Below are 22,254 nucleotides of genomic sequence, written 5' to 3'. Positions count from 1 at the left end.
AAATAGAAGTTGGTCTCCCCTCTGCAAGTTAGTGGTTCTATCATTAATTGTCTCAACACAATTTGGTTCTATAGAAATCAAAGAAGGTTTGAGGATAGGAAGATTAACTGTAGATCGGCAATCAACCTCATTATTTCTAAACCCACTTGGGTTGGCCTAGTGGTATTGGCTTGGGACCTGAGAGTGTGCTCCTCCTCAAGGTCTCAGGTTCGATTCTCCCTAGTGTCAATTAAGGTGGGCTAATTTAACTTTTAAAAAAAAAATCTCATTATTTCTAGCACTTCTATGTCTGGCTATAATTCCAATATGGCTGCTACATCTTCTATTTTAGAATTTGTTCTTCTCAATAATTTCTCAGTCAAGCTGAAATTGGGAAATGCTCCAAGAATTAAGGAAGTTTTATGGAAGCCTCCCATTTTTAGTTGGATCAAATGCAATATTAATGGAGCATCCATTGGAAATCCTGGTCCCTATTCCTCTCTGGAGGTCTTATTAGAGATTGTAACGCCGATTTCTTGGGAGCTTTCTCTTATAACCCTGAGTGCTGAGCTTCAGGGTGCTATAATATATAAATTCAAATGGCTGCTCAAAAAGGTCGGAACCATCTTTGGTTAGAAACAGACTCAATGTTAGTCATTCTAGCTTTTATGTCTAGAACCATTATGTCTTGCAATTTAAGAAACAGATGGGAAAATTGTTTGTTTCTTATATCTATAGAGAGGGGAATCATTATGCTGATAAGTTGGCTGGCATTGGTTTATCTCTGGTGGGATCATCTTCCTAGTCAGATTAGGGAAGATTTTTCTAGAAATAGAATGGGGTTCACTTGTTTTAGATTGTGTTAGTTCTTCTGAAGGTATGGTTGTTTGTCCCACCTCATTTTTTTTTTTTTTGTGTGTCTTTCTCTCTCTACATATATATACACCCTTAAAAGAAAACTTACCTTACACCGTTAAAAAACAAATAAAAACTTACTTTATAATTATAGATAATGAATTAGTATGTCAACATTAGCTATGGAGCTTTCACCATCTTCTGAAAATAGTTCAAATTTAGGTTTAATGCATAATGCTTTGGAGTGTTCTCCTACTGCGCTAACTCTTAAACATACAAACAAAGATTCTGTTCCTTCAACAACTATTCTCAACAAGCTTTTATGCTGTTTTGGGCCCTTAATTGAATCAAAGACCGAACTCTTAGCGAAGACTAACGGCGTCAGAGTTGTTTTCCAGAAACGTTGTGATGCAGAAAATGCTGTTACTCATGTTGGAAAGTATCGTTTTGGATCTTCACTAAAATGCTTTCGTCTCAAGGATTTGCCTCATAAACCAAAGAAAGGTACCGGGCTGGAAAAGCAAGAAACAATCAAGTTCCGTGAATGTTGTTTCTGCAGTTTGATGCATTGGTTTTGCTTCAATCTTTTGTGCATCTTTGGTATTATACTATGTTTGTCGAAATTAGAGTGTTCTTATCTTTAGCTAGTTTATTTGAATATCAAAATTCTTAATTAGCTTAGTTAGTACTTTTTTTTTTGTTATTTATTAGTTCGTATGTACTTTGATGAGATATTAATTTATTTAAACATCAACATTCTTACTTTGATTAGTTATTAATTTGGCTAGCATGATATAATATATGTTGGCTATCATCTTGCAGAAAATCTTCCCCAGGAAATCCTGGGGATTTTGCTGCCATTTTCCTTATATATTTGAAAATCCTCAAAGGTATTTAGCTGGGAACATTTATCTTTGATAAAATCCGCAGGGAAAAGGTTTCTTGCAGATATTTTCTCAAAATCCGTAGGTTCCGCAGGCAGTTCGAAGATTCTGGTAGTATTTTTTTTTTCTGATGTACACAAAATATATTTTAACTGATAATTTATTGATTTATTTTACTAATATGTTTTTTTTTTCAAAATCAAATAATTTTTATTTTGAATGTTTATATGATATATAAATAAGAGATACCATCCGAATTTTGCACAAATAGTTGGTGTATGGTGTGTAAATACTGTAAAATATTATATACGGAGTTTATTTTATATTCATATAAAATTTTATTTTGCAAAAAAATATAGATTTATTTTTACAAAGAAAAATAATATAGATATGAAGTTTCAATTCGGAAAAAAATTAAAAAGAGAAGGATCGTAGTAAAAATAGAGTTGCAAACAAAGTTCTAATTGATTTATTTTTTATTTTTTTGACTAAAAGTTCTAATTGATTTTTATTTGGTTAAAAAGTTTTCCATTAATGTCAGCTAGTTTTTCAAAGATATTAAATAATTTTTTTTTTCTCGTGAGTTTAACTCAGTTGATAAGGATAATGCATAATATATGTAAGGTCTGGGGTTCGTACACATAGACCAAAAAAATATTGTTTTAGATGCGATCCTAATAAAATCAGGGAACAACGCTTTATGAAATGCATCTCCCTTGTTCAAATATAGTGCTACATACAAGACTCTTTTAAGAAAAAATATTCCTCTTTTTATAAGACCCCCTTTGATATTTTCAAGTACATTAATTAATTCTTTAACAACATATCCCAATTATCGTTTTCCCTAAGTTGTCAGATGTTTCTTTTTCGTATTGTTTCGAGGGTTTTGGCCTAGTCCTCCCTCTTGTACATATATTTTTCCTTTTTTTAATAATATATATGAAGCAAGCGGCAAAGGATAGGAGTTCTAGCGGAGTGACAACCTAGTTGGGATGTCTTTGGGTTCCATGATGTCTAACCTTCTTCTTGCCTTATCCAAAAAACATACCCCAATTTATTTTATATATTTTTTTCAATCAACATTAAATATTATGTTCAAAACATACACTAACCCTTTCTCTTAAAGGATAAAATTGTAAAAACAGTAATAATTACAAACAAATATATTACCACTTTCAATTTTCTTAATTCCCGTTATTTTCCAAAAAGACCCTATAATTAGGGACGGGGGTAGTATATAGATTTTTGAGAGTTTGGTTGCACACTTGTTTTCAATAACAATGTGCTAGTACTAGAAATATTAGGTATAATTTTTATGTATTTTGGGGATGAATGTATGTAATACTTATGAACATAATTTTAAAAGGGTTTTTTAGTGTGTATTTATAATTTAGCAAATGTTAACATGTGCTGTTAGGGTTCCGTAATGTAACGTCCTATTCAATTATTTGATTATTTTATTGAGTTTAGAGTCTATTTATATGACTTATGCAATTTATATTATTATGTGATGTGTTGTTGATTATTACGTGGCTTATTTTATTATTTAATAGAATAAGATTTGAAAATAAAATAAGATTAAGTTGTGGGGGCTGTTTTGGAATTCAGAAGAGTTTAGTGGAATAAGTTGAAATAAGATAAAGAGGGTTGAGGAAATAAATAGGAGAAAGTAGAGTCATAATAGTTTTCACGTGAAATAAGTTTTTGGAGAAAAAGGGAGAAACCAAGAGAAGAGAAGAACCAAAGAGGAGAAGCTTGCAATCGATTAACCTAAGGTAAGGGTGGGACTAACCTTCTTTAATTCTAAGTTGTATAATTCTAAGAATCGGATTTAACATGTTGTAGGTTGTAGTTTTGAGGATTTGAGGATTAGGTTAAAAGTTGGTGAATTGATTAATTAAGAATAGGAACCTGTTAAATTGATGTAGAATTAGTGACCAGACCTTAGAATATTCATAGAACAATGATTAGAATCAGTTTTAAGGTTAGAACCATGAAATTGGATGAGTTTTTGAGAAAATTTGCATTCTGCCCGAGCTGACATTCATCGTTCGCCATAGCGAGTAGCTGTCTTCGCCTCGCGAGTGATGAACTTCATCGCTCGCCTTGCAAGTAATTTCCCCTCGCCTCGCGAGTGACCCTAGTTGTCGCTCGCCATAGCGAGTTACCCAGTGAGTGAAACATGATTTTGTGAATTGATGTTAGATGTCAAGTTTGAGATGGTTTTGAGTGCCTTAACCTGTTTAGGAATGATTAGGCAAGTTTTTAGATTAAATTTGGGCATAGAGAAGTTAAAAATGGGAATTTTGGGTGAAAAATGTCAAACTCCCGAGAGCAATCAGTTTTAGCTCGCCACGGCGTGTAGCTAACTCGCCATAGCGAGTATCCCTTTTCCTGAACTCGCCATAGCGAGTAGAGTGGCTCGCCTTGCGAGCGACTTAGTGGCAGTCAACCTTGTTTAGGGTTCTTGCGATCTTTGTCGCACGTGATGTTGTGAGTTGATCTTAGGATAGGAATGGAAGTTGTTTATTAAGTTATAGATTTACAGAGAGCATGAATCAAATGATTAATGATTGTTGGTTAGTTGAGATATTTATATATTGTGTTGAAAATGTATGATATGGAAATTGTTATTGTTTATATTATCCAAGTTGTTAGTATTAATGTGGCTATGATGTAAGTTGCTTTATGTTGTTGTCTCTGCTGTTATTGATTTAATAATATCATTTGATTGCAAGTGTTGGTCTAAGTTGTAAAGTTGTAAGTTGTTATTCCAAGATATTGGAGGTATATAAGTCGTTGAAGTTGTCTAAGTTGTAAGTTGTTGAGTCCATGCATACTCATATAAGTTGAGGGCTTGATGCCCTGTGAGCCTTTGCTCTTTACGTTGAGGGTTTGATGCCCTGTGAGCCTATTTGCTCTTAAGTTGAGGGCTTGATGCCCTGTGAGTATAATTATACTTTATATGTTGAGGGCTTGATGCCCTGGTTGGTACCACATGCATGATTAAGAAGTTGAAGTTGCATTGTCGAGTTTAAGTTGTTTTTTGTTTTACTTTGTTTTTGTTGGTTGATTTTAAGTTTGAAAAAGGAATTTTGAAGAATGGAGATGAGAGGCCTCAAGGGCATGAGATTTGGAAAATGTGAGGTGGAAGTAGTTATTTTGCAAAATAAAGTCTAAGTATGATTAAAATTCATTGGGATTTTTCTTAAGAAAACAAAAGGAAAATGAGGAGTTTTGACTCCTATTTTAGAAAAAAGGTTTCCAAGTGAGGTTATTCACATTTTTTGAAAAAATGATTTTTTTGTCTAAGCGTTGTAAAACCTAGGCATACATCTAAACATACATTCCCTAATCATGCATCTAGAACATCCATGTGGGGTGTGTGCATGTGTCGGTGCTCGTGTCGGTGTACATCACTTATAGTGTCCATAGTCCTTTTACATTGAGTCCTAAATACATGCTATGGTCTTGCAAGGAATTAAAAAGGGAACTAATCTACCTAAAATTATTACAAACCCATTTGATATAGAAATGAATAGAAAAATGATGTCTAAACTATGGGATGAATGAAATGTGAGATGAAATGGTTAGTATCATAAGGCATAAAAATAGTAGAAAGGTAAACAAAATTGAATAGAATAGCAAGAGAAAAAAAAGTAATGAAATGAAATAAAATGGCAAAATATACCTAAAATTGGTTATGACACTTAGACATGCATATGACCTATAATCCCCTCATTATAGCAATGTTAAAGGGGTCTGATTTTGAGCTATAATGTGGGAATAAATAGGACACATTCAAACCAAGAATCATGACACGTTTTTAAAGATATTTTGCACTTTATTTCTTGATAAAAACACACATTGCTTGCAAAACAAGAAAGACATGAAAATCTACATCCACAATCAGCAAGACATACATATGATCAGCAACACATTCACCATGAAATTACACACCAATCATCCACATCACATGCCAACATTTTATGAGAAAATATACCACAAAAATACACAAACTTAGATCAAACACAAAATTAATCAAGAAGAAATAACACACACATTTTTATCATTTTTTAAACCACTGAAAAATATCACAAAGGTATTAAAATGTGTTAAGAAACATATGACAATTTTTTTGGAATTTTTAGAGAAAAGATTGAGCACGCAGAGGTTCAATTAGCAAAAAAGCAGGGTGCAGATAACAGGAAAAACAAGGGAAAGAAAAAAAGAAACTAAGCCCAGACCATAAGCCCAACGTCCATTGGATCTGGGTGCACAGGAACCGTTAGATTGATCCAAGATCCCAAACCCTAGATCCAATGGCTTAGAATGAAGGGAAAAAAAACCAGAAATAAACCGGACCGATTTAATTGTTTATAAAAAGGCATGGGACCGGTTTTTTTCATTTGCTTCCCCTTCCTTCTCTCTCTTCTCTCACTTAGTGAGAGAAGCTCCCATTTCTCTCTACAACTCCGATCGTCTTCTCCGATGGACCTTGCCATTCCGGCGTGGTGGCCGGCCGCCCTAGGGTGGCGGCGCCGCCGCCGGAATCGAGCAAAAGCTCCGAATTCAAAATTTTTTTTAAAGATTTAGATATCCTTTTTTATGCTATTCACGAATCCGAACTTAATTTTTTGAAAAAAAGTCCCAATCGGAGTAGATCTAACTTCAAAGGTTCAGAAATTTTTGAATTCAAAAGGAGGAAAGAGGAAAGAAGAAGTTGTTACCTATTTGTGATGTGTTGTGGAGCAAGGGAGAGAGCTTTGCTTTCTTCTAGATCCGGAACATTCCTTCCTTTTTTCTCTTCTTCTTCTCGTGACTCTTTGACCGAATTTGTGCTTGTTGTTTGGTGATGTTCTTGGTGATTTGGTTCGGACTTTGTTGATTTTGGTGGTTCTTGGCGCGGATTTGTTGCTGGATTCGGCGCTGGATTCGGTTTTGTTGCTGGATTCGGTTCCGAACTTTTTTCCTTCTTCTCCTCTCTCTGTGATCGTGCTCGGATTCGCCGCTTTCGGTGGCGAATTCGCACTTGAATTGCAGAGCAGAAACGGTTCAGTGATGAAGATTCGCGAAGAATCTCCGAGAATCGCACAAAAAGAATGATGAATTTGATGAATTTGTGATGATTTTTGGTTAGGGTTTATGTGAATATTCTTGATGATTTTCTATGATTTTTCTGTTTTGATTTGTAACTGAATGGAGAGAGAAAAAAAATCTGTTTGTGGTGATGTCAATGATTGTGTATCTGTGCAGATTCAGTCTATTTATAGACTGCCAAGTGTAATTTTGGACCAATGAGGCGCTGCCATCTGGACTTGGACCTTTCTGTAAAAAAGAAAAATAAAAGGACTGGACTGTAAATAAAAAATAATAAAAGGGGACCAAAATGCAAATTCTAAAGTGTTTAGTCCTAAAATGAAATTTTAATAAAATTGGATTAAAATTGGAAATTTGAAAAAAAACGTAAAGTGAAACAAAAATAAAATCAACAAACGGACTAAAACGAACCAATTACCGACATGAGGTATTTCAAAATACCTCCATGTCGAAATTTCGACAGGAAATGACCAAAATGCCCCTAGGGACTAAAACGACTCAAATTGACTCAGACGCATTTTTTTGAAATGATTTTTAAACAAAGACTCAACAATAATTCGTACAGACAGGTTGAAAAGACTCAGAGGCAAACACAGGGACTAAAATGGGTTCCACTGCAGGAAATGATCAAAATACCCTTTTGTATGATTTTTTGAAATAAAATGCAAGAAAAGTAATGCGACGTTTCAGAGAGTTCTTAAATGACTTGTAATGTCAGAAAAGACAGAGGCAGTAAAATACGTTTAAAAAGAGAGTAAAGATTCAGAGTAAAATAACAGAGAATTGACAAATATCAGTGTTACAAAAGAAATTTGAACGAGTATTTTTAGGTCCAAAATCAGGGTATAACAGCTGCCCCTATTTAAGTTTCTTTGTCCGGAGGGTCAAGAGACGGAGTCTTTGGCTTGACGGGACGAAGATACTTAAATATTAACATTTGCACTGTGTTTGGACGTAAAAATACGTTTGTACATTTTCAAATATCATGAATGCCATGCAACATTTGGATTATGAGTGCGAGACAAACGAAAGCTGGAATTAACAAAAGATGTTGTATCCATTGCGGGATTGGTAGACATTGACAGGATAACAGATAACAAATTGACGGGTACAAGCCGCTCTTGGATTGAGCTGGGCACTTGATCGGGAATAAAAGCAGACAAACAGGTACGAGTTGTTCTTGGATTCGAACTGGTCACTCGACCGGGGACATGGAAAAGATGGACAGGTACGAGTTATTCTTGATTCGAACTAGCCACTCGACTGAAAGCAAGGCAAATAGACAGGTGCGAGCTTGTTCTTGGATGCGAACTGGTTACTCCACCGAAGACAAAGACCAATAGACAGGTGCAAGCTGCTCTTGGAGCTAGCCACTTGACCGAACAGAAACAGATAGACAGGTACAAGCTGTTCTTGGACTTGAACTAGCCACTTGACCAAAATCATAGACACATAGACAGGTACGAGCTGTTCTTGGATTCGAACTGGTAACTCGACCGATAACATTGAAAAGTAAACGGGTGCAAGTCGTTCTTGGAGACGAACTGGTAACTCGACCGGAAACATAAACAAACAGGTAGGTTCAAGCTGCTCTTGGATTGAGCTAGCCACTTGACCAAACAGAAACAGATTCACTGGGGATTGTTGTTTTTTTTGACAAAATATAGATTGAGATTGACTTGACGTCGATTTGATTTGAAAGGTAGAAATTGACCGATATTATTGGCTCACAAGGTTTTGACAGAGAACCCGACATGAGTATTGAATTGAGACTGATATTGACATTGGAAATGCAACATGCATGAATGATATAACAATTTCATTAAATGCATGGACACGTAATATGCATGATTATGCATGTATGAATGCTTGTAATGCATGACTGTTGGCGATTTGTAGACACAGTTCCGCAGAGACAGACAAGACACTGGAGTATTGGGCACGTAATGGCTCGTGTTATATTACACATTCCTGGAAATCCTCTTTGGAGATGACGTCGTTGAGAGACGTATCGGAACCATGGCTGAGGGCAGGTAGCTATGCAACTTGCTGGGGATAGAATCTCGGAAGACTCTACTGGGAATAATGCCGTCATTGCCGGGCATTTCAGTGCTGGATGTACCGTGGATGTCGCATCTATGGTCAATGCTTTTTGCATGTTATCTTCTCAAATTTTCATTCATCATTTTTTGCATCCCATTTTTGCCTGGATCGCCCTTTCGGGTTTTCGATCCACCGGGGAAATAAATTCTTTTCAATGCCCCATTTTTGCCTGAACTGCCCTTTCGGGTTGTCAATCCAGAGGGGTGCTCATTTTTGCCTAAGCCGCCCTTCCGGGTTTTCAACTTAGCGAGCCTATTCATTTTCATGCATTTTCATTATGTTTTTTCATTCTTGCCATTGACCACAGACTATCCTGGAGGAGAACTTGCTTGTAACATATATTGAAATAGACACCAACACACACTCGCTCATGCATGTTCGTTTGAATGTACCCTGTTGCTCAGGTTTGCTTTTCAAAAAAACTTTTTCAATTTTCAAGATGCTTGTTTCGAGCATTTGTCATTATTAAAAATAGAAGGAAAATGTTTTTGTACATAACTTTGAAAGTAAAAAGAAAGCGGAGTTTTAAACAAAAGCACAGGCTCAAATTGATGTATAAGAGTGGTGGTCAGCCGAAGGCGTGACTCCACGGATTTACAAAGCTTGGAAAATGGTAATTTTTATTGGTTGGTGGTACATTGAACACAGCAATCATTACATTTCCTAGAAACTTTGAATTCGCAAGCGTAGGAGCTTTTGATGAAGATAGTCATTAACAGCTGCAGATGCCCCAAGGGAGACGGTGGTTGGCCAGATATAGTTACTTGCCTTTTGTTTCAATCTCATTTTTGCATGAACCGCCCTTCCGGGTTTTCGGCTCATCGAGACGCTCATTCTTGCCTGAGTTGCGTACAATCTCAGCGAGCTTTTTCATATATTTTTTGTCCCTTATTTTTGCCTGGACCGCCCTTTCGGGTTTTCGATCCACCGGGAAGCGCATTTTTGCCTAGGCCGCCCTTTCGGGTTTTCGACCTACCACGCTGTTCTTTTCATATTTCTAGGCAAAGTATTTCTTGACTATATCGGCATTCACTGGATTTGGAAGTTCTACACCATCCATGTGTGTAAGGATTAAAGCACCACCGGAGAAGGCCTTCTTGACAACATAAGGACCTTCATAGTTAGGCGTCCACTTTCCCCTTGGGTCGGGTTGCTGGCTTATCCTCCTTTTCAAAACAAGTTCTCCTACCTTGAATTCTCGAGGATGGACTTTCTTGTCAAAGGCAGTCTTCATTCTTGCTTGATATGACTGTCCACGAGCCATGGCATCCATACGTTTTTCCTCAATCAAATTCAACTGATCATACCGGCTTTGGCACCATTCAGCCTCGGATAACTTTGCCTCCATGATCACACGGAGAGATGGGATCTCCACTTCCAAAGGAAGAACTGCTTCCATACCATATACAAGAGAGAAAGGGGTTGCCCCGGTTGAACTGTGCATTGTAGTACGGTAGCCATGCAGAGCATAGGGTAACATCTCATGCCAGTCCTTGTAAGTGGTTACCATCTTCTGGACAATTCTCTTGATATTCTTGTTGGCGGCCTCAACTGCACCATTCATCTGAGGTCTATAGGGAGAAGAGTTATGATGCTCAATTTTGAATTCTTCACAAAGTGCTTGCACCACATTGTTGTTCAGGTTGGTACCATTGTCGGTAATGATCTTGCTGGGAACACCATATCGACAGAGTGATGTTGTTCTTGATGAACTTAGCTACCACTTGCTTGGTCACATTGGTATAAGATGCTGCTTCAACCCACTTGGTGAAGTAGTCAATTGCCAGTAAGATGAAACGATGACCATTTGAAGCCTTCGGTTCAATTCTTCCAATCATGTCGATGCCCCACATTGAGAACGGCCATGGGGATGAAATAACATTGAGAGCGTGCGGAGGCACATGAATCTTATCAGCATAGATTTATCATTTGTGGCACTTTCTGGCGTGCTGGTAGCAATCATGCTCCATGGCCATCCAGTAGTAACCTGCCCGTAACAACTTCCTTGACATAGTATGCCCTGTAGCATGGGTCCCGAAGGTACCGTCATGTACATCATGCATTAACTGCTCTGCTTCATGTTCATCAACACATCTTAACAATACCATGTCATAGTTTCTCTTGTACAGAATATCTCCATCTAACAGGAATCTACTGGCCAATCTTCTCAGGGTCTTCTTATCTTGGTTGGAAGCACCCGACGGATACTCACGGCTTAGCAAGAACTGTTTGATGTCGTAGTACCAGGGTCTATAGTCAACCGCATTTTCACCAGCCTGGTCGATCACATCCCCAATAGCAAACACATGTGAAGGTCTTTCAAGGCGTTGCACTTTGATTATTGGCACATCATTCCAATGGTTTACTCGAAACATGGAGGATAGAGTAGCAAGAGCATCAGCCATTTGGTTCTCATCACGAGGAATATGGTGCAGCTCAACCTTTGTAAAATATGTCAGCAAACGTCTCGCATAATCACGATAAGGAATCAACTTAGCATGGTGGGTCTCCCATTCACCCTTTATCTGATTGATGACGAGCGCAGAATCTCCATAGATGTCGAGGTGTTTGATTCTCATGTCAATTGCTTCCTCGATCCCAAAGATACATGCTTCATACTCAGCCATATTGTTTGTACATTCGAACAGAATCCGGGCGGTAAAAGGAATGTGATGCCCCTGTGGGGATACAATGACTGCCCCAATTCCTTTACCATAAGCATTGACAGCACCATCAAAGACTAAACCCCACTTGCTATTGGGATCTGGACCTTCATTAATCAACGGTTCTTCGCAGTCTTTTGATTTCAAATACATGATCTCTTCATCGGGGAAATCGAACTCAATTGGTTGATAATCATCAAGAGGTTGGTAAGCAAGATGATCGGCAAGAATGCTACCTTTGATTGCCTTTTGAGTTTTGAACACAATATCATATTCAGACAAAAGCATCTGCCAGCGTGCAATCTTCCCAGTAACAGCAGCTTTCTCAAAGATATACTTTATCGGATCCATTCTGGATATCAACCAAGTTGTATGATTCACCAAATAATGACGTAGGCGTTTAGCGGCCCAGGCCAAAGCACAACAAGTCTTCTCAAGCATTGTATACCGAGTTTCACAATCGGTGAACTTCTTGCTTAGATAGTAGATAGCATGTTCTTTCTTTCCAGTCTCATCTTGTTGACCAAGTACGCATCCCATGGATTCATCAAATACTGCCAAATACATAATCAAAGGCCTTCCTTCCGCGGGTGGGACAAGGATAGGTGGTTCCAGCAGGTAATTCTTGATGCTATCAAAAGCTTCTTGGCATTCATCATTCCATACAATAGGCTGATTCTTTCTGAGTAGCTTGAAGATCGGCCCGCAGGTTGCGGTCATATGAGATATGAATCGGGAGATGTAATTCAATCGTCCGAGGAAACCTCTGACTTGCTTCTCGGTTTGTGGAACTGGCATTTCTCGGATGGCCCGGACTTTATCAGGATCGACTTCAATGCCCTTTTGGCTGATAATGAAGCCTAATAACTTTCCGGATCTGACACCGAATGTACATTTGTTGGGATTCAATCGAAGCTTGTATTTTCTCAACCTTTCAAACATCTTCGTCAAATACTCAACATGTTGCTCCTCATCTGTTGACTTTACAATCATATCGTCCACATATACTTCGACTTCCTTGTGAATCATGTCATGAAAGAGAGTAGTCATCCCTCTTTGGTAGGTAGCACCAGCATTTATTAGGCCGAATGGCATCACTTTGTAGCAGAAAGTACCCCATGGAGTGATAAAAGACGTCTTTTCTCTATCCTCAGGAGACATTTTGATCTGATTGTAACCAGAGAAACCATCCATGAAGGAGAACACCTTAGACTGAGCAGTATTATCAACAAGCACATCAATATGAGGTAATGGAAAGTTGTCTTTTGGACTGGCTTTGTTCAGGTCTCTGAAGTCAACACACATCCGGACTTTACCATCCTTCTTCGGCACAGGTACAATATTGGCAACCCACTCAGGGTACTCAACTGTCATGAGGAAACCCGCATCAATCAGTTTTTGAACCTCGCTCTTAATCTTGAGAGCCATATCTGGATGAGTCCTTCTCAATTTCTGCCTGACGGGAGGACATTCAGGCTTTGTGGGTATCCGATGCTCCACAATTTTAGGATCTAGACCTGGCATATCCTCATACGACCATGCAAAATATCGGATATTCCAGAGGAGTTGGATGATCTTCTTTTTACCCTTCTCTAGAGCAGCACCGATCTTGATTTCTCGCTTGTTCTCCTCGTACTATGTTGATAGCTCAATTCTTCTGGTGAGGCTGAATGTTTCTTTCTTGCTCAGTACGAGTGATCCATATGGTAACATCTTCGGCCTCATACACCGGGAATTCAAAATTCGGAGGGAATGCAGGGTTACTGTGCCCAACGGGTTTATTATAGTTCAATCTGCGTAAAATGGTTGGATGATTTTAGAAGGAGGTTTTTTTATGCAGATTTTTGAAATTAATAAGAAATACAGATGTTTTGGTTTTTTCTGGCATTACCATTATTTCCAAGGAAAAAGCACTAAAAAAAGAAGTCGTGAAAGAAACGACAAATTTTTTATTAATCAACGGCAATGCATGCTCCAATTGGATCTGACTCAATCCTCTACGCATGCAAAAATATCCGATATCAGGAGTGAATCTTTTTACCCTCCTTAGACAGCCCGATTTATTCTGTTTTCTCTACCTTTGATAACTCATCTCTCCTTGACTGAATGCTTTTTTCTTGCTCAAGTAACGAGTGATCTCATATGGTATGTCATCACCTTTCTCATCTTCGGCCTCATACACCGGGAATTCAAAATTCGGAGGGAATGCAGGGTTACTGTGCCCAACGGGTTTATTATAGTTCAATCTGCGTAAAATGGTTGGATGATTTTAGAAGGAGGTTTTTTATGCAGATTTTTGAAATTAATAAGAAAATACAGATGTTTTGGTTTTTTCTGGCATTACCATTATTTCCAAGGAAAAAAGCACTAAAAAAAAGAAGTCGTGAAAGAAACGACAAATTTTTTATTAATCAACGGCAATGCCGAAACAAACATGCCCTTACAGAAAATATCACTCTCGCTTTGGGCAGAGCGAGAGGATTGTTATTTTGAAAAAACAAGATACTTAAGCAACAAGGTATATTACTCAGAAACATGCATGATTGAGGGAATGTCAATGGCATCCCAATTTCTCGCAATGCCTCCTGGTGTAACAAATACAGGCCTCGGGCCAAATCCAGTTGCTTCTTCTGTGATTGCGTTGACAAACCCAGCACTATAGAATGCCCCGGTGGAAACTCCTGAAGTTGGGGAGAAGCCAAGACCTTCCTTATGCTTGTTCTCACGAAGCTGTATTAACCTGCCCCAGCCGGCAGCTTGACCCTCTTGGACGGCTCTCTGTGCATCCTTCAAAGAAGCCATCGCAGTTCCATCCCTCTTAGGTTCCGTACCTTCGACAGTTAATCCTTGAAAAGCGGTCCCCTCTGCAGACCCTGCTTCTATGCAAGAGAAAGATGATAGCTGGCTAACCAGATATGCTTCCTCTCCATGAATGGTAACAAGCTTTCCACTTTTTGCAAATTTCAACTTTTGGTGCAAAGTAGAGGTCACCGCTCCCGCGTCATGTATCCATGGTCTCCCCAAGAGACAGCTGTAAGAGGCGTTAATATCCATGACCTGAAAGGTGATTAGAAAGGTTTCGGGGCCGATAGTTATTGGCAAGTCTATCTCCCCGAGAACACTCTTGTGGGTTCCATCAAAGGCTTTGACCAAAAAAGTGCTTCTCCTCAAGGGAGTTCCCCGGTAACTCAGCTGATCCAGCGTTGACTTGGGCATCACGTTCAAAGATGAGCCAGTGTCTACTAACACATTTGAGATCATGTCGGACTTGCAATTCACGGAGATATGCAAGGCCAGATTATGATGCTTTCCTGCTTCGGGCAATTCATCTTCACTGAACCACAGATTGCTGCAGGCGGTAATGTTCCCCACTATGCTACCAAAGTGATCCATAGTTACTTCATGATCCACGTAAGCCTGCTCCAATACTTTCAAAAGGGTATCTCTGTGGGCAGCGGAACTCAGGAGTAGAGACAAAATGGATATCTTCGACGGAGTTTGCAGCAGCTGATCTACAATCTTATAATCACTTCTTTTGATCAACCTCAAAATCTCGTCCAGATTAGAATCCTCTATAGACCGGCCTGGTTGGCTTGCGTCTCTGTTAACGGGAGAAACATCAGTCGGGATTGGCTTGTCAATGGGTAGCACGGTAGGCGTAGCTGCCTTCTTTTGAAACAACGGTGGACGGACTCTTCCGCTTCTAAGGGCTGCTGAAGTTCCTTCGGCGGTATTGTTCATCACAGCCAAGGATACCAGAGGCACTTCTACTCCGTTTTCAATTATGGTAGCATTATATTTGTACGGGATAGCCCTATCTGAAGTATACGGCACCGGTCCGGGCAACCTTATCACCAGAGGCTCAGCATTCTCCTTCAAAGGCAAACTCTTGACAGGCGGATCGTGAAAAACTGGCACAATCACGCAGACATCATTGACATTCAAAAAATTATCATTCATCAAGCTTTGGATGTCATCTTGGACAGTATAGCAACCCAAAGGATTACGAAGGCATCCTAGGCACTTGGCATGATCATGGCTGAACAGAGAAGCTTTGCACAGCTTGATGTGTAGAGGCACCAGAGGAGTTGCGACGTTACGGACATCAAGTCTAGGAGCTTCCTCGCATACTTCGATCATATTTACAGCGGCATGATTTGGAAGAGGATTGTCGAGGACATGCGGGACATTATTCTCAAAAGTCAACTTTCCTTGATCAATGAGCTTTTTCACGATATACTTCAAAGCATAGCACCCCTCGACATCATGACCCAGGGCACCTTGATGAAAATCACATTTGAGATCGGACCTGAACCTTGGAGGCAACGGATCAGGTGGGGGCTTGCCCTGTCTGGTTGTACAATGCCCTCTATGGAGTAAAGTCGGAAGCAACTCAGCATACAACATCGGTATCGGAGGGAAAGTAGGTCTAGCTTGCTGATTTTGTTGTTGTTGTTGAACCGACAACTGTTGTTTCATCTGTTGAGCAATTGCATTAACGGGTACTTGAGGTTGACCCGGTGGCAGAGGGTACTGGTGATAGAATGGCGGAAAGAAAGGATGCTGGGAATACGGCGCATATGGGTATGACGGAGGCATTTGGGCAGCATTGATAGGAGCAACAGTAGCCATGGATTGACCGGCTCCGGCTGACACCATCCCTACTTCCGTTTCTTTCTTCTTGTGGTGTCCATTACCATACCTCTTTGATGCATTCACAGAGGATTCAGCTTTCTCGAACACAATGATTCCTTCCCTGACGGCTTCTTCCAGACGGGTTCCCATGGTGACCATCTCCGAAAAGTTATTCGGGGCAGCAATGATCATTCTCTCAACATAATCCTTTTTCAAGGTCTTTAAGAATGTCTGGGTCATTTCTTCTTCATCAAGAGCGGGAGTAATGCGGGCAGCTGCCCCCCTCCATCTCTGTGCGTATTCACGGAAGCTTTCTTCCTTCTTCTAGGAGAGAGATCTGAGGAATTCCCTATTCGACTTCAATCGGGTGTTAAACCCATAGTGGCTCTTGAAAGCAGCGGCTAATTCATCAAAGGTATGGATGTCGTTTTTGCTCAAACTAGTATACCACTCTGCAGCATCTTCCATCAAGCTATCTTGGAAGCAGTGGATCATAAGGGAATCATTGTCTTTGTAATTACCCATCTTTCGGACATACTTGATGATGTGGTTCTGGGGACAAGTCAGCCCGTTGTATCGGTCGAAATCCGGGATTTTGAACTTCTTAGGGACATCCACCTTTGACACCAAGGAGAGATCTTGAGTTTTGAAAGAGTCCGCATTCCCTCGATTAGCTTTGATCTCATGACGGAGTTCTTTAGCAAGTTCCTCCATCATCTCTTCCATGGTTTTGATCACGGGGATGTTTCCGTGCTGTGTGTTGATGTTAACACCTTGGGGTATGACATGCACAAGAGGCTCAGTGACAACTGCCGTTGTTTGTGGCAAAGTAGTATTGATGGAGACAGCATTTGTTGCAGGAATCAGAACATTGTTAGCAGTGCCCGAAGTGCCCGCTGCAGTACTGGGAGTGAAGAACGGTGGAAGCCCATACGGAAACCCAGCTGGCATAGCGAAGCGAGCGTCTGTAGATGCAGTTGGGAGCATGCTTGTAGTCACCGGTATAGCTGTGGCTATAGGGATAGCCGTGGCTGATTGTTCTTGAGCGGCTAGCAGAGCAGTCATGACATCATTAGCCTTAGCTAACTCTTCCCTTAGAGTGGCTAACTCGGTACGGAGCTGAGCATTCTCTTCTTCCATGGCTACCGAATTCTTCTTTCTGTAGAGTCTAGTCCGGTGTATTCTGTCTGGTTCGTAAACTTTCCGAGCACGAGCCACCTTTCAATCTGTGGCAGAAGAACCAGGAGGCAGTGAGCACTTGGAAACCTTTTGTGACTTGATGAATGATGCACATGATGCATGATATGCACAGATGCAAATGTAAAAGCTTTTTTTTTTTTTTTTGGACATCGAAGGATTTTTAGACAAATTAGGAGTTTTGTAAACAATATCTAAATAAGCAAAGCAAAACGAAGCGTTTACAAGATGAATCCCTTTGAAATACTAAGCCAAGGGAAGACTTTTGAAATATAAACAAATAAAACTCTCAAGCATAGGAAGTAGTGGGATGATCCTCAGACTCAGACTCCGAATCCGAACCGCAGTATCTAGCATAGAAGTTGCGTCGTCCTCTGGCTCTCTTGGAGTCCCGCATAAGTAGCTCATCCTTTTCTTCAAGTTCCTTTCGGACCTTAACCAATTCCTTCTTCAACATCAGGTTCTCATGAGTCTTCTGCTCATCCTTACCATCCAAAGTCATGATTAGATTCTCAGCCTCATTGTATCGGGCTTTCCACATTTGTTTCTCACGACTTTCCATGGCCAGATGCTCCTGATACATCTCCTGAGTTGTGGGAGGTAGAGGTAAAGGTATAGATGGAGCAGATGCAGCCACATGTCTCATAGCAGGGTATGGCATACTGTTATCATGGTTTTGGGGTGCCAAGCCATTAATTGGACTTGAACCTTTTGACCGTTGATATTCTCTATTTTTTTCTTGGGAAGGGCAAAATTGAGAAAAACCCTTAGATTCTAAGTTCGGGGGTCGTTTTCGCTACGGGAAGGTGTTAGGCATCCGGAGCGATTATGGTATTCCATAAGAACCGCTCTCCTGAGTTTATTTCTACGCTTTAGTTTTATTGCTTATTTGTAAAAAGGAAGGTATGATTAGTGAAGAGTGGGGGTGAGAAGAAGTAGAATTTGATTTTTTTGTTTCGGCTTGGATGAGTTTTGACTCATTGCCTACGTACCCTTTTAAGGGATCAAAACCGATCGTAGTTCATTCTCAAAAAAATGGTTTTTGTTTTTGTTGGTTGATTTTAAGTTTGAAAAGAGATTTTGAAGAATAGAGATGAGAGGCCTCAAGGGCATTAGATTTAGCAAAAAAAAGTGAGGTTTGATTAGTGATTAAAAAGAAAGTCTAAATGATTAAGATGAATTGAATTTTTCTTAAGAAAAAAGAAAGAAGAAAAATGAAGTGTTGACTTCATATTTATTATGAAAATTTTTGAAGTGAAGTTCAATTGTTTTTTTTTTTGAAAAAAGATGGATTTTCTCTAAGTGTTTAAAACCTAAACGCTTATTTAACAATACAATCCTATGCATACATCTAAAGTGAGTGTGTGCGTGTCGGTGCGCCATAGTGTCCATAGTCCATATTACAACATTGCCTAAATACATTCTATGGCCCCTTTGCCAAGCTACAAACCAAATGGTAAAATATTACATCACCGAATGAATTACAATTTGTAAAAAGGGAAAACTAAACTAACGGATACAATAGTGAAGATAATGAAGTGCTATGAAGTGATCAACATGAAAGGAAACGTTAGTAGCAAAATAGTAAAAAAGAATATGGCATGAAGCGATAGAAGAAAGTATGGCATAAGACGGTAAAGTGACGATGAAAATAAGCCGGAAACATGTGATGAATAATGCGCATGAAGCTAAAATAAGACCCAACACATCAAAACAGTGACATACACATAGCAAACAGTAGCAAAGTTCACATGGAATGGTATGCAAATCAAACATGACGAACACGAACATTATGCACATGAAGTAACGGGTAGAAATGCGAGAAAAATGACTTAAAGTGGTAAAAACCCTAACAAAACAACACATATGTTTTTACCAGTCTTTTCCAAGCGAAATACCACTAAAAATTATCAAGAAAGTAGTAAAAATTACGTGGTAATTTCCTCGGATTTCATGGTAAAAATTTGGAGCAAGCAGGGGTGCAGGAAGCACAGTGAAGTGGTGCAAGTAGCAGATAACACACAGAAACGTAAAGAAACAAAAGCCCAAACCAAAGCCCAATCACTAAGAGATCCGGATGCACAGGGAGCGTTGGATTGATCCAGGGAAGGAAACCCTAGATCCAACGCTCAGGATCGAAGGGATTGGACCGGTCTTGAACTGGTCCGGTTTAGTTGTCTATAAAAGGGAACTAGCACCGGTTTAATTCATTTTCACTCCCCTTTCTCTCTCTACACTCAGAGCTTCTCTCTCATCTCTCACCTCTCATCAGACTTCCTCACCGGAGTTGATGAAGCCACGGCGGAAACCTAGGTGGTTCGCCGGAAGCTTCATCTTCTCCGGTGAACCAGCGCCCAGAAACCAACCAAACTTGCACCAAATCCTTCGCCTCCTTCTTCTAAACACGAATCCGTAATATGTTTTCATATTTGAAACGTGAATCAACGCAGATCTGATATTTTCTTTTACGGTTTCAGAAAGTTGAGTTTTCGTTTTTTTTTTGATAAGATTCTATGGATTTGGCACAGATCTTCGTTGATTCACTTGGATTGATGTTTTTCGAAAGAGATGAAGTGAACAAAGGCTTTAAGCGATGTGGATCTAGAACTTTGACGCGACGTGAAACTGTTTTGAGGTTTTTTTATCTTTTTTGAATTGAAACATTTTGATTCGTACAGATCCACATCACGTTGGTCTCGCCACTGTTCTTGATGAAGAAAAACTGAGAGGAAACGTTTTTTGTTTACGATGTAGATCTTATTGATTTCAGTTTCGGTTTCAAAGGTGTTTTTTGGTTTTCGAATTTTCTTAAACCAAAACGTTTTTTATCACTAAGTTCTACATCGTTTTCCAGTGATTGAACTTCTTTATGAGAAAAACGAGGTGTTTGAAGTTATACCTGAGGTTTTAATGGAGATTCTGGTTGATTTTCTTCAGAAAACCGTGATCTGCTTGCTGCGTTTTTGATGATTTTGTTATTGAGCTACTGAAAATAAATCAGTATTTTTGTACGTGAATCTTCATCTTCATCACCGGTTTAAACCTAGCTTCTTCCCTCTTCTTTCTCTTCACTGTTTCCTCGTGATCAGTGCTTGAGTTCGTCGCGTTTCAGTGATGAACTCGCACTTTGAATTGCGAGGAAATTGATTCTGTGATGATGATTCCGTGTTGAATCTCTGAGAACCAACGAGTAATCAAAGAAACTTTGTTGAATTCTGTTGAATTTGGTGTTTTTGTGTTGATTTGGTGGAAATCAATGGTGGATTGAGGTGGTTAGGGTTTCTGCCATTGATGAATCTTTGAAGCTTTTTGTTGATTCTGTTTTGATCTAACAGAAAAGAGAGAGAAAGTTGAATTCTGTTTTGGTGAGTTGGCGTGTGATCATTGCTTCTGATTCTGACTCAATGCTTTTATAGCTGACATGTGTGCATTGGAACCAATAAGAAAAGGACACCTGGACTTGTAAAAAAAATGGCACGGCTTGGACCTGAAAAATGAACTTTGGACCTTTCTGCAAAGAATAAAACTTCAAGGACTAAACTGCAAATAATCCAAAAAGGACTGAAATGTAAAAAAAGAAAATTCTGGACTGACACGCAATTTTGGACCTCTTTGGGGACCAAAATGTAAAATAAAAATAAAATTGGAATAAAATTGACAACCTGACAAAACGTAAAGTGAAACTAAAATAAAATTGACAAAATGGACTAAAACGAACCAATGGCTTAAATGAGGTACTTCAAAGTAACCTCTCTATGCCAAAATTTTGTGTGAAATGACCAAAATGCCCCTAGGGCTAAAATTGACCTAAACAGACTCAAATTGACTTGACACTGACTCAGATGCAAGTTTGAAATGAACTTAACAAGGTTTACTGATGAAATGTAAAAAACAATCTGAAAAGACTCAGAGACAGTCACAGAGATGAAAATGGGTCCCACTGCAGGAAATGACCAAAATACCCTTCTGTATGACTTTTTGCAAATTTTGAAATAAACTGTAGAAAAAGCAATGTAATGATTCAGAGACACTTTTGAAATGACTTACAAGACAAGTAAAGACATTTTGAAAAGTTTTATGCATGAAAAACATAGGTAAAAATGTGATTGAAAACACTGCGTAGCAGAGACAATTTGAACTGTGCAGTTGAAATTCGATTTTTGACAAAGTTTGAAATGAAATTGGGCCCAGTATTTTTAGGTCCAAAAACAGGGTATAACAGCTGCCCCTATTTAAGTTTCTTTGTCTGGAGAGTCAAGAGACGGAGTCTTTGGCTTGACAGGACGAAGATACTTAAATATTAGCATTTGCACTGTGTTTGGACGTAAAAATACGCCTACCCATTTTCAAATAATATGCATGCCATGCATCATTTGGATTATGAATGCAAGACCTCATGGGGATTGGAATTAACAAAATATGTCGTATCCATTGCGGGATTGGTAGACATTGACAAAGATAGTGAATAGCAGAGTAACGGGAAACTAGAAACAAGTTGGACAGGTACAAGCTGTTCTTGGATTCAAACTAGCCACTTGACCGGGGATGAAACAAACAGACAACTGCGAGTTGTTCTTATGGATTCGAACTGGTCACTTCACAGGGGATAGAGGTTACTGGACAAACATGAGTTGTTCTTATGGATTCGAACTGGTAACTCACTTGGGGATATTGGAAAGTGCGAGTTGTTCTTATGGATTTGAACTGGTGACCCGACTGGAAAAAAGAGAAAATTGACAAGTACGAGTTGTTCTTACGGATTCGAACTGGTGACTCGACTGAAAACATGTAAAATTGGCAGGTACGAGTTGTTCTTAGGGATTCGAACTAGTTACTCG

This window comes from Medicago truncatula, chromosome 8 (genome assembly GCF_003473485.1).
Source record: "Medicago truncatula cultivar Jemalong A17 chromosome 8, MtrunA17r5.0-ANR, whole genome shotgun sequence".
NCBI classification, from domain to species: Eukaryota; Viridiplantae; Streptophyta; class Magnoliopsida; order Fabales; family Fabaceae; genus Medicago; species Medicago truncatula.
This window is presented reverse-complemented; position numbering follows the sequence as displayed.